Source organism: Hevea brasiliensis, chromosome 16, assembly GCF_030052815.1.
Source record: "Hevea brasiliensis isolate MT/VB/25A 57/8 chromosome 16, ASM3005281v1, whole genome shotgun sequence".
Classification (NCBI taxonomy): Eukaryota; Viridiplantae; Streptophyta; class Magnoliopsida; order Malpighiales; family Euphorbiaceae; genus Hevea; species Hevea brasiliensis.
Window position 1 is genome coordinate 23,300,108 of NC_079508.1, and position 13,824 is coordinate 23,313,931.

Genomic DNA, 13,824 nt, shown 5'->3' on the forward strand with positions numbered 1-13,824 from the left:
CATGAACCATGAAATGGCATTCTTCACACTTAAGTGCTAGGTTTGACTCCTCATATATTTGTAACACTTTGAAAAGATTAGTTAAACATTCATTAAAAGTAGTGCCATAGACAGCGAAATCATCCACAAATACTTGCACGATGTTTTCATTGAAATAAAAAAAATATAGCCATCTTGAATCTTTGAAAAGTAGCAAGGGTATTGCATAAACCAAATGGCATTCTCCTATAGGCAAAAGTGCCATAGGGATAAGAAAAAGTTATCTTTTCTTAGTTTTTATAGTGAATTGGGATTTCCAAAAATCTCGAGTACCCATCTAGGTAACAGAAATAAAAATGCTTGGCTAGTTTTTCAAGCATTTCATCAATGAATAGAAGAAGGAAATGGTCTTTCTTAGTGGCATTATTTAGTTTCCTATAATCAATGCTCATTTTCCATCTGTTGACTATCCCAATAGGTATTAGCTCCTTGTTTTCATTCTTTATTATAGTCATCCTATTCTTTATTATTAAGTACCCTATGTAGTGAACTCACCCATTTACTATTAGAAATAAGGTAAATTACTCTTACATCTAATAGTTTTGAAATCTCCTTTTTGACTACCTTTTTCATGTAAGGTTTGAGTCTTCTTTGGTTCTCAATTATGGGTTTACTATTTTCCTCCATAGTTATTCTATGCATGCAAATAAAAGGGCTTATTCCTTTTAGGTCATCTATAGTCTACCAAATGATCTTCCTATGGTTGCTCAATTTTCTCAACCATTTCTGTTCCACTAAATTGGTTAAAATAGCATTTATAATCATAGGAAAAATAGAGTTTGGGTTAAGAAATGCATAACTGTGAATGGAAGAAGAGGTTTCAGTTCTACTTGATGTGCCTATTCTTTAGTGGTTACGGTTGATGTGGTTGAGATTTGCTTTAGCTCCTTAGTTTGTAGTGCTTAGGATGATGGTAGTGGTGGGCTAGCTTTTAGTATTTGTGCACAAGCTGCAATTTCTTTATTTTCATCTTCAATGGTACTGTTATGCAAGGTATAAGCTTCTAGAGGATCTTTTGGATATCTATTTTAGAACTCCTTTTCTATTAGCTCATTAATATTATCTACCATAAACACCTGTCAATTTTTTGCTTTTGCTTTATAGCTTGAAATTGGTTGAATTTACTTCCTCTTCTCCCAATTTGAGTGTAAACTGCCCTTTTTTAACATCTATAATGGCTATGATAGCTGCTAAGAAAGGTCTTCTCAAGATTATGGGAATTTAATCATCTTCTTCCATCTTTAAAGCAATAAAGTCAACAGTTATGAAGAATTTGCCTACCTTTATTAGAACGCTTTATAAAATTCCAATCGGATACTTTACAGATCTGTCCGCCAGTAGCAAAGAGACAGTAGTCGGCTTTAATTATCCAACATTTAGCTTCTGATAGATGGAGAGAGGCATAAGACTAACACTTGCTCCCAAGTCACAAAAGGCTTTGTTGATGTTCACGTTGCCTATCAGATAAAGTATGGAGAAACTTCCAAGATCTTTTAGCTTTGAGGGTAGTTTATTTTTTAGTATTGCACTACATTCTTTAGTTAGAGCTACTGTCCCATAGTCATTAAGTTTTCTTTTGTTGGAAAGTATTTTGCTTCAAAAATTTAGCATAGGATGGCATCTGAGATAATGCTTTAATGAAAGGAATATTGGTGTAGAGTTTTTGCAAAACTTCTAGAAATTTTCTAAACTACTTGTCCAGGTTAGCTTATTGGAATCTTTGAGGAAAAGGTAATAGTGGTTGTGTCACACCTTACCCCTCTGTAAGGCATAACATGATCCCGTAGTATACATAATGAATTACCGAACTTTGCCTACCAATAACCCATTGAATACACTATAAGGGATTTTAAACCAATTTCCATTTCTTTTTAAAGTGGTGGGTAATTTTGAACAGGTATTAAAAAAATCTTTAATTGAAGTTATGTTATAATCAAATTTTTAATTAATTTAAAATCTCCACAATTTTTATAGAAATTTCGGCAGAGTGCCATTTATAATTTGGAAAAACAATTCTTCAAAAACTTGTGAAAACACTTCCAATATGCAATTTATTCCTCAACTCCAATATTCTCAACTCAAGTCAATCTCAACAATACAATTCAAACTCAATTCAGTACCATTTCCAAAGAATTAAAAAAATTTTCAAAATAATTGAGCATTTCATAAATTGAGATAAGGGGTTTATATTACAATATTTTTACAGATCAAAATAATTTACAAACTTAATTATACAACTGCTCAACTCTGAATAATGTACATACATATAGTTCATATACATTAAAATAAAAATTTACAAAGGGGTATAATATGTTTACCCGGCAAAAATCTAAAATGTTGTTACTTCAATTACAAGCAGCCTACTCTGCTGCTTTATCTGTCTCTCTACCTGCGACAGCAACAAGGAGCTATCGCTGAGCCAAGGACTCAGTGGTGCACAACTTAAAGGAAATAATTATTTAACAATAAATAAGTCACTTGATATGTTAACACATTGTAACACCCTCCCTGTAGCAACTCCGTACATTCTGCTGTTCCGGTGACCAGTGTCGATCTAGGCAGCTAGAACGTCTGGAAAAATATTTAAACTAAAGTAAAGAACCATAATTAACTCAAATATTAATAAGAACAATTTAGGAAAAATTTTAGAAATAAAATACAACTAAGTTAAATGAGCCGGTGCCTTAGCGATGGGTAACCCAGTGGGAAGTTGCGGTCCTCGCAACTATAAGCCCTAAACCCTGGAGAAAATTTATAAAATAATTTTTGGGACTCCAGAGAAGAGTCATTGAGGTTTCTATGGCATTAGAATGCCAAGAAAAGGCTTAGAAAAATTTTTCAATCGGTACAGACAATTTTGGCTTAAAAAGTCAAACGGAGGGCATTTTGGTCATTTCATCATTATAGATGATTTTTGACCGACTTCTCCAGTTAAGTAAATAATTATTATGATCTAAAATATGAATAAATATTTTTAAAAATTGAATTGAAAATGAGTAGCAAAGAAAACAAAAGAAAATGAATTAAAATTGCAATTTTGACCTCATGCTTATGTCACTAAGCACTGTCACCCAATCACATTGTAACACATGCCCATAAACTACTTAAAATTAGTTAAATGGGCAAAAAATTAAAAAGAAAAAACTGCACTCTTCTTCCTCATTTCCCATCCACCATAGCCAAGAAGCTCTCTCTCCATTTTCTCTTTTAAAGCTTGATTTTCCTAAGCTTCCTCCCCACAAAACCCTAAACTCACTTCACTAAAAATCATTCCCACATCTTGGAGAAGCTAGTTGTAGCAAAAAGAAGATAAAGGATTGAATTTTTTTTACCTAGAAATTCTGCTCAAAGAGGTTAGTGTCCAATCTCCTATCTCTTTTACTTAATTCATGTCTATTGGCATGAGATAAGTGGAAAAGTGTAAGAAAAACAAAATAAAACTTATGTATATTCATCCCTACAATTTGGGCAGCCTAGGGATGGTTAGGGTTTGATGAATTTACTTGAAGTAAAGTGTTTATGAGCTGCCCATAGCATGAGATGAGTGATTGAACATGTAAGAGTAAGTGAAATGCAAGTGTGATGCATGAATGAACCTTGAAAATGTGAACACTTGAACAACATTAGGGTTTGCTCATGTGATAGTTCATTAACCTTGTAATGGTCAATTAGTGACCATTTGAATGTGTATGATGAGGAAATGAAGTGAGTTGAGGCTTGGCATTTGAGTGTGGGTGAGCTGCCTTGGCTGACCTGCAGGACTGAGCATGAGTCCAGCAGGTTTGGATAGTTATAAAAGGAGTTGTAGAGGTTCCATTGGTCAAGGCCAATTGGACATGAAACTAGACACATAATGGCACAACTTTGGTGAAGAAAGCCTACCTAGAAAACCAAACCAAGTTGACCTAAAAATTGCTCTAATCGGAGTGACTTGAATTCTGCCTGGGCAAAATGACCAAATAAACAATGTCTATTCATTTGGTCATAACTCAGTGTAGAAAGGTCCAATTGATCGAAAATTTTACCAGCAGAAAGCTAAGACATATACTTACAACTTTCATGAAGAAACCTAACCCAAATTTTGACCATAACATGTTCAAAAAGTGACTCAAAGCATCGCACAAAACACCAGAGATTTGGTCACCCGTAAAACTGAAAGTTTGCAATCCACCGCTATGGTGTTTAGGCCATAACTTGAGCCACAAAACTCCAAATGGAGTGATTCAGAAAAAAGAAATGTAATTAGACACAATAAGAAAAAACTTTCATGTTGACAACTTTGCCAAATTCCTACTGTAAAAATGACCAATGGAATAGTAAACACAAGGCTTAAAATCTGAAAATTTTGAACAACTAGCACTAAGCTTAGAAATGGTATTGGCAACCAATACCAACAACTTTAGAATGTAAAATGTGGTATGTTGGGAGTATTAGAACCAATGTACCTATTGCCTATGCAAAAGTTAACATTTTAGTTGACTAATGAAATGAATAGTAACACTTAAACTTAAATTTCAAGAATTGTACAATTTAAAAGTATAACATACCCTAGTACACCTAGCAAGGTTGGTTTGGATAGGTTGGCATGTCAATAGGGTTCAGTTAGCAGTACTGCACATGGCATTATGCCATTCTGTGATTTTATGGCTTTTAGCCATCCTGACATTGTGATGATACTTGGCCTTGTGCCTAATATTTATTACAGCTCATTAGCTGTTCTGTCGCACACCAGGAGATACATATGTGATCGATGGTGTGACGGCCCGAGGAACTTGATACCCAGTGCCAGTTTACCCATTTATCTAGTCCAGTCATCTAGTATAGGTTACTTGGGCAACTAAAAATGGAAGTGGATAAATTTAATGAAATTATGAATATAACAAGTACAAAATAAATAAGATTACTAATAATAATCGAAAAATTATCTGCATAAGACATCAGAACATGCACTGCATATTTATTTTTCTGTTATTTCTTTTTACTCTATTATTGGCACCACTAAGCATTATTGCTTGGCGTGTTGCTTTTTGCCATGCGTAGGTTCTGGAGAGACCGATAGAGAGCCTAGTAGACCATAGACTGGGTGAGACCATCTGCAGCTGTACATAGTGTCCGTGTCACCTCACCGACGTCAGTGTATTGGTAGGACATTAGGTTTCATTTTGGGTATTTTGTAATTAACTTTCTTTTCTCATGTGTAATTAAAACTTATTTAATGTATTTTGGTATTAATGTAAATAGTAAAAATTGTGTTTATGAATGAAAAAGTGAATATTTATTTATGACTTTTACATGAATATCATATGAGATGAATGATAGAGAAATAGAAATGTTGTTGAAAAATATTGAGATTTTGTTGATGAAATGGAGTTTGGGATTGATAGAAAATTTTGGAAGTGTTTTTCACAGGTTTCGAAGAACTATTTTCTCCATTTTTAGCCAGTACTCTGCCGGATTTTCTATAAAATTTGCGGAACCTCAAATAAATTATAATTTCAATAAATGACTTAAATGAATGATATTTCACGAATTATACTTCATAACTATGAAAGACATAAATTAGAAAGAATAAAAATAGTTGAATTAAAATAGGATATTTCGGTACACTGTGTGACATATCTTACTCGGTTATACAGTATACGGGTAAGGGGTGTCACATTTAGTGGTATCAGAGCACGGTTTAGGCATTTTTGGGTCTAAATAGAGTCCATACCATGCATTGCATTTGTAAGAGTCGAGGTGACACTAATGCAGATATGTTGTCTTGTTATTTTGAATAGGATATGGACCCCACATCTTAGAGGGCAGTTGAGGAGGAAGTGGAGAGTCATACTCCACCTGTAGCAGTTGAGACTGGGATAGGGGAGAACCTGCTCCAGCAGAGCCTGCTCAGCCTCCACAGGCCATGCTCCAACAAATGGCCGAATTCTTCAGACAAATGGCTAGGGTAATGCCACCACCACCACCACCTCCACAGCAGAAATCACATCTGGAAAGACTGAGAAAATTTGGAGCAGTGGATTTCTTTGGCAAGAGAGAAGATGATTCTGTTGCAGCTGAAGAGTGGTTGAACAGAACAGGGAGAGTTCTAAAACAACTCCACTGCACTCCAGAACAAAATCTAGAAGCTGTATCTTTGTTGCAAGATGATGCCTATCAATAGTGGGATATAGTGTCTAGTGAAGTGCAACCAGAAGTAATAACCTGGGACTTCATCCTCTCAGAATTCAAGAAAAAATATGTGGGTAGTGTATACCTGAAAGAGAAAAGAAGAGAGTTCATTAACCTGAGGCAGAGACAGCTGACAGTGGCAGAGTATGAAAAGGAATTTGTCAGACTGAGCCGCTACGAAAGGGAGATAGTCCCTAATGAGGCTGAAAGGTGTAAGAGATTTGAAGAGAGATTAAATGACAACATAAAGATCATGATTACTACATTAGGAATCACATACTTCACCAAGTTAGTGGAAGCTGCAATAAAAGTTGAAAAGGTTAGAATAAGTGAGCAGACTAGAAGGGAGAGACAGCAAAAGAGGGGCCCGGGTCAGTCTAGCTCATCTCCTGCACCAGGAAAGAAGTTCAAAGGTCCACCTATACAGAGTTCAGGTCAACCACAAGGTCAGGGTAAGTCCTAGGGGCCCAAGCCACAGTTCACCCCTAGGAGAGGTCAGTCCACACCATCAGTGGGTAGCTCTCTAGGGACGGGGTTCAGGGGACTAGCCCCAGCATCTTCTGTATGTATGCATTGACTAAAATGGCATAAAGGGGAGTGTTGGAGAGTGACAGGTGCCTGCTTAAGGTGTGGGTCAACAGAGCATCAGTTGAGGAACTGTCCACACGTAATCTCATGACTACTCCAACACAAGCGCAGCATCTACTCCTGCACCACAAAGTGGTAGGAAATCTGGCAAATCTGAAGTAGTGGGACTATCACAGAGGCCTGCATCTGAGCCAGCAGAGAGACCTGAGGGCAGAGCACTTGGCAGAGCCTATGCCATAAGAGCTCAGGAGGAGCAAGATGCCCCGGACGTCATCAGGGGTACGTTCTCCCTCTACAATGCATCTGTGCATGCATTGGTGGATCCAGGATCCACTCATTCATACATCTGCATCAACCTACCCGTAGAAAGGGGGATATTAGTAGGGGAGAGTGACCAAGAGATCCTGGTCACTAATCCATTGGGCCACAGTATAGTGGTGAACAAAGTGTACAAGGGTTGCCCGTTAAGGATTCAGGAGTATGAATTCTTGGCAAACCTGATTGAGTTGCCTTTCCATGAGTTTGACATGATTTTGGGAATGGACTGGTTGTCCCGTCATCAGGCAATGGTTGATTGTAAGTTGAAGAGGATTTCTTTGAAAACTCCTAAGGGTAATGAGATTATAATTGTGGGGGAAAGGACAGGTTTCTTGTCTAATGTCATCTCAACCATAGTTACAAGAAAACTGATGAGAAAAGGTTGTGAAGCCTACCTAGCACATGTGGTTGATACTAGGCAGGTTAAGCCAAATCTGTGTGACATACCCACAGTAAGAGACTTCCCTGATGTATTCCCTGAAGAATTGCCTGGCTTGCCACTATAAAGGGAAATCGAATTTGCTATTGAGATACTACCGGGTATAGCACCAATCTCTATTGCTCCTTATCAGATGGCCCCCACAGAATTGAAGGAACTGAAAATTCAGCTATAGGAGTTGCTAGATAAGGGGTTTATATGCCCCAGTGTGTCACCATGGGGAGCTCCAGTGCTATTTATAAAGAAGAAGGATGGGACTTTGAGGTTATGCATTGATTACTGCCAGTTGAATAAAGTGACAGTGAAGAATAAGTATCCGTTCCCTAGAATTGACAATCTGTTTGATCAGTTAAAGGGACCAGGAGTATTTTCAAAAATTGATCTCATAAGTTTCTTGGGGCTAGCTGGGTATTACAGAAGATTTGTGAAGGGATTTTCCTTAATAGTTGCTCCAATGACCAAGTTGTTATACAAGAATGTCAAATTTGACTGGAATGACAAGTGTCAGGCCAATTTTGAGAAGTTGAAGGCTATGTTGACAGAGGCACCAATGTTAACACAGCTAGTGTTGCGAAAGGACTTTGTGGTCTACAGTGATGCCTCTCATAATGGGTTAGGGTGTGTATTGATGCAAGAGGGGAAGGTGGTCACCTATGCTTCCAGCCAGCTAAGGCCACATGAACAGAATTATCCTACCCATGATCTAGAACTTGTAGCAATTATCTTTGCACTGAAGATATGGAGACACTACTTGTATGGTGAAAAGTGCTATATTTACACTGACCACAAAAGTCTGAAATACTTGCCCACCCAAAGGGAGCTCAACCTTAGACAGAGGTGATGGATTGAGTTCCTGAAAGACTATGATTGTGTGATTAACTACCATCCTGGGAAGGCAAATGTAGTTGCTGATGCTTTGAGCAGAAAATCCATCACAGCTTTGAGATCATTAAATGCTCATCTATCCTTGGCTCGAGATGGAGCCATTTTAGCTGAGTTGCAAGTAAGGCCAAACCAGCTATAGCAGATTTTAGATGGGCAAAAGGTAGATGTGAAATTAATGACTACTGTGAGCAAATTCTCAGAAGGGAAAGCAACTGACTATGAGGTGGAAGCAAATGGGTGTCTGTACTACAAAGGAAAATTATGTGTACCAGATGATGGGGAATTGAAAGCCAGTATTCGGAAAGAGGCACATACCAATGTTTATGATATACACCCAGGAAGTACAAAAATGTATCATGATCTAAAGCTTCAGTATTGGTGGCCTGGTATGAAGAAGGACATAGCTGACTATGTGACTAAATGCTTAACATGTCAGCAAGTCAAGGCAGAACATCAAGTTCCATTGGGTTTGCTACAGCCTATATGCATACCTAAATGGAAATGGGATTGGGTCACCATGGATTTTGTAAGTGATCTACCTCTCACCCAGAAGAAGCATGATGCAGTATGGGTGATAGTAGATAGATTGATGAAGTCAACACACTTTCTGCCAGTTAGGACTAACTACTCATTGGAGAAGTTAGCAGAATTGTATATCAGTGAGATAGTTAGACTGCATGGAATTCCACTTTCCATCATATCTGATCGAGACCCAAGGTTTAAATCAAGATTTTAGAAGGAGTTGCGTGAATCCTTGGGTACACAACTCCATTTCAGCACAGCTTTCCATCCTAAGACGGATGGGCAATCAGAAAGAGTAATCCAGGTAAACAATTGAAACCAATTGAATTAATACAAATATTGAACTGAAATGATAATAATAACATGAAATATATGTCAGGTCCTTGAGGATATGCTGAGGAGTTGTGTCATTGAGTTTGAGGGAAGTTGGGATAGATACCTCCCACTGGCAGAATTTGCATACAACAATAGCTACCAAGCTAGCATCCAAATGGCCCCATATGAAGCACTGTATGGGAGGAAATTTAGAACTCCAATGTGCTGGACTGAATTGGGCGAAGACAAACTGGTAGGCCCAGACCTGATGAAACAAACTGAGGAAAAGGTAAAAGTAATCAAAGCCAATCTGAAGGTTGCCTCAGACAGACAGAAATCCTATGCCGACCTAAAAAGAAAAGAAATAGAATATGCGGTTGGTGACAAAGTGTTCCTCAAGGTGTCACCTATTAGTAATATGCTCTAGAGCATATCATTTAGTATGTATCTTGTACATCTTCTATTAATAAAAGGCATTTTCACTTTTCTGTTTACATAATATATTTATGTGTAATAGAAAAGGTTCATTGATATTTTGTTAGAAATTATATTCTTAAGTTATTAAGAATATGAGTGACAGTATCTCTAGCATAAAGTATCATAAATAGGTTCACAATCGAGGATACTTCACAATAAGGACATGACTTATCCAGAAAGATTGTATTCATGTTTGTTCCCAAGTTATTTAAATGAGATATAAATAAGATGGAATGGTGAGTCTCATGCCATATGACAAACATGATAGGAACTTATACATGAAAAGTAGGTCAAACCAGTGACACTTATGATAAGCACAAGGAGTTTACTCTTGTCAATGTATTGTCATAAATCATATCAGTGCATATAATCTTTAGATATGAGATAGCACAGTTATCTTGTATATAGGTGGTTTGAGTTTGATACTGCTTTCATACCTGTACTATGTATGGGTATATGGGCATGTGTTGGCTCCTACTAGTTATATATGGAGGTAGGTGTTGATCAATATAGAATCTGTTCCTCTAAGTAAATAGGGATAAAATCCTATGTTCATTTAATTGTTCTTGATGTTTCAACTTCTTGGCCAGGACAGATAGATTTAATCAGAAAAGGGTTTTTGATGAGAAAATCTTTTAATCAAGAACTGGAATTAAAAAAGAACATAATATTCATAGCAAATGGGGTTTGACATAAACCATGACTCCAGCTTGAGTTGGGATTTTGTAACAGAGAGATTCTAGTGTATGGTAACATATGATTATAGGTTCATTTAAGGTAAACCTTATTACTAATTGGGTGGCCATGGCATGCTATGCTAGGTGTTAACCATGGTCTATGAGTTGCATAAAATGATTTAGAGAAATCATTTATGGTAAGAAAGAGTTCTGATGATATTAAGAGTTGATATCATGTCTCATTGCCAATTAGTGATGAGCCTAGTAAGTCATACACATACATAAGAAATCACTAAATTAAATATGATTTAATTCATTCATTAATTAAAGAGTTAAATAGATTAATTAAATAGGTTTGGTTTGTAATTAGAATGCAAAGTCCCTAGCATGACTTGAAACCAAATCTAGGTTATTTAATGTACAGTATAAGTTAAATTTATATTTAAAGTATTTAAATATGAATTTAATTAATGAGAAATTAATTAATAGAGATTAATTAATTAATTTATATTTGATATAAATTGATTAGAAGAAGAGAAATAATTATTTTGGGTTGAGAACTCAAAATTAAGGCACAGGAGCATTTTGGTCATTTCACAGGGTGACATGTGGCACCATGAGATGGTGACACATGGCATTACACATAAGCTTGCCAAATGTCTTTTAATCATGTAAAATGATTAAAATTAATATTAAATATAGGTTTGACACTTGGCACAATGTGATTGGGTCAATTAAACCTATAACCAATCAAAAGGTGACATGTGGCAAGGGTTTTATGTGGTGACCTAGCTATATAAGTGTTGCTATGAAAAGAAAAATAACAACCAGCTGCTACTCCTCTTTGTGCCACCAACCAAAGGCTCCTCTCCCTTCTCATCTTCTTCATCTCTCATCTATTCCAAGAGATTAGCAAATAATCTCTTGAATTAAAAATATTAGAAATCGTTTCTAGTGTTCTGTTTACATCTTTAATCTCTCAAATGGCAAAACTTGATTTTCTAATGTATAGAAAAAGCTTTAGAAGTTGTTCAAGGGCTGCCATAGGTGATCTTGGTGTGGACAAGCTAGAAGGACAACATCTGGTGTCCTAAAGACGCATCCCAAAGGTACAAATACACTGCAGTGCATCAAGAGGTTAGTGTATTTATTCTTGATTTAATATAGAGTTCTAAAATTAATCTAATTAATTCTAAAATCTTAAATGGAAAATACAGATCCAAAAACAAATTAAAAGAGTTTTAATATGTTGTTTATCATTGAAATCAAATAGATAAAAATAAATCTTGCATGATGCATGTGACCCTAGGTGAAAATTTTTGAATTCAATGGTATAAACTTATGTTTTTCATGCTTTTGCTCCTTCAATTGGTATTAGAGCCACTATATTTGCCATTTAGATTGTTGATTATATGATTTAATTGTGTGGAATAATCATGAGATGATAGATCCATTGCTGGTTAGAGAAAGAAGTGTGGCGGCATGCTTGATCTCACTGTTACACCCTACCCCTCTATAAAGCATAACATGATCCCATAGTATACCTAATGAATTACTAACTTCATCTACTGATAACCCATTAAATACACTACAAGGGATTTTAAAACTTTTCTTACTTCTTTTACAGTGGTTAGCACTATTTATAGGTGTTAAAAATTTTTTTGAACTGAAGTGAAACAGCTAACAAATTTGAATTATTAGTAATTTCTGTAAAAATTTTAGCGGAGTTCCATCTATATTTTGAATAAAACAGCTCTTCAAAAACCTGTAAAAAGCACTTCAAATATACTTCTCAATCTCAAACTCCAATAGTTAATCAACACAATATGTTTCTCAACTCAAATCCATAATAATTTTTCAGTATTTTCAAGGGCTGAGATAAAAGAAATATAGTACAAATTTTAAAAGCCAAAATAATTCACAATTTATTTTACAACTACAATGTACAATTTTATTTTACAATTGCTCAAAATCAAGAACACTATATACATACAGTGAACATACATTACAATATAAAATGCAAAATATGATATACTCAATATACCCGATGATCTCTCAGTGTAGTACTAGCAGCCTAGTCTGCTGCCCTGTCAGTCTGTCTACCTGCGACAACAATGAAAAGCTATCGCTGAGACAATGTCTCAGTAGTGCACAACATTAACTAAATACAACTTTAAATCACAAATCACAAGTCATATAAATAGTGGATACTTAAAACCATAGTTAAATTCAAAGACAATGAATGTCATAAAGAATTTAAACTCCATTTCACAATATCACAATAAATCTCAATAAATCAAAACATGGTTAAATTTAAAAGACAGTGACTGTCAATAAGAATTTAAACTCCATCTCACAATCTCACAATGCATATCAATAATTCAAACACAGCTTAATCATGTTCCAAAGTACAATTCGTCCCAAAAGCCGATGGCTAGTGAGGAATTCAATTCGTCCCAAAAGCTGATGGCTAATGATGAATAACATAGCTAGCTAGCAATAATATGAGTACTCATTCTATTCGTCCTCAACAGGCACACACCTCAACACTTCAGCCAGAGAGGGAATTCAATTTGTCCCACTAGACAAGCTAGCGAGGAATTCAATCAATATACATGATAGCTGTGGTTTCAAACCATTTACAATGCTTTTCAATCAATAAGTATCCATCAAATATCATTCAAACAATTTTTCACAGTTTCAAACCATTTACAATACTTTTCAAGCAATAAGTATCCATTCAAACACATTTCCATTTTTTAAAACAATAATATACAAATAGTCATAATTTATTTCAATTGAAAAATTCAAAAGAAATAACTTGTCACACTCTACTCCTCATAAGATGTAACATGTTCCCGTAGTACACCTAATGAATTACCGTACTTTACGTACTGGTAACCCATTAAATATACTACAAGAGATTTTAAAACAATTTTCGTTCATTTTGGAATTGGTGGATAAAATTTTTTTCAAATTTTAAAAACCTTCATTTAGAGTCCAAACATAAATCAAATTTTTGGATATTTAAAATCTCCGCAATTTTTACAAAAATTTCTGCAGAGTGCCGTCTGTATTTTGAGAAAACAGTTCTTCAAAACCTGAAAATAGAAACACTCCCAATATATTTCTCAATCACAACTCCATTTGCAACCACCAAACTTTAAATCAACAGCAATAGCAACACTTCAATTCAAAATCCAAATTTCAAATCAAGAATTAATACCTCAAAAAATTTCATAACTCATGCACATTGCATTTTAAATTATTAATTTACAATCATAAGTTAATTTACAGATGCACAATCTCAAAAATAATATTATTACAATTTTATCTGTACAACTGCTCAAATTATAGAGATACATATGCATACTATCATATTTACATCAAACT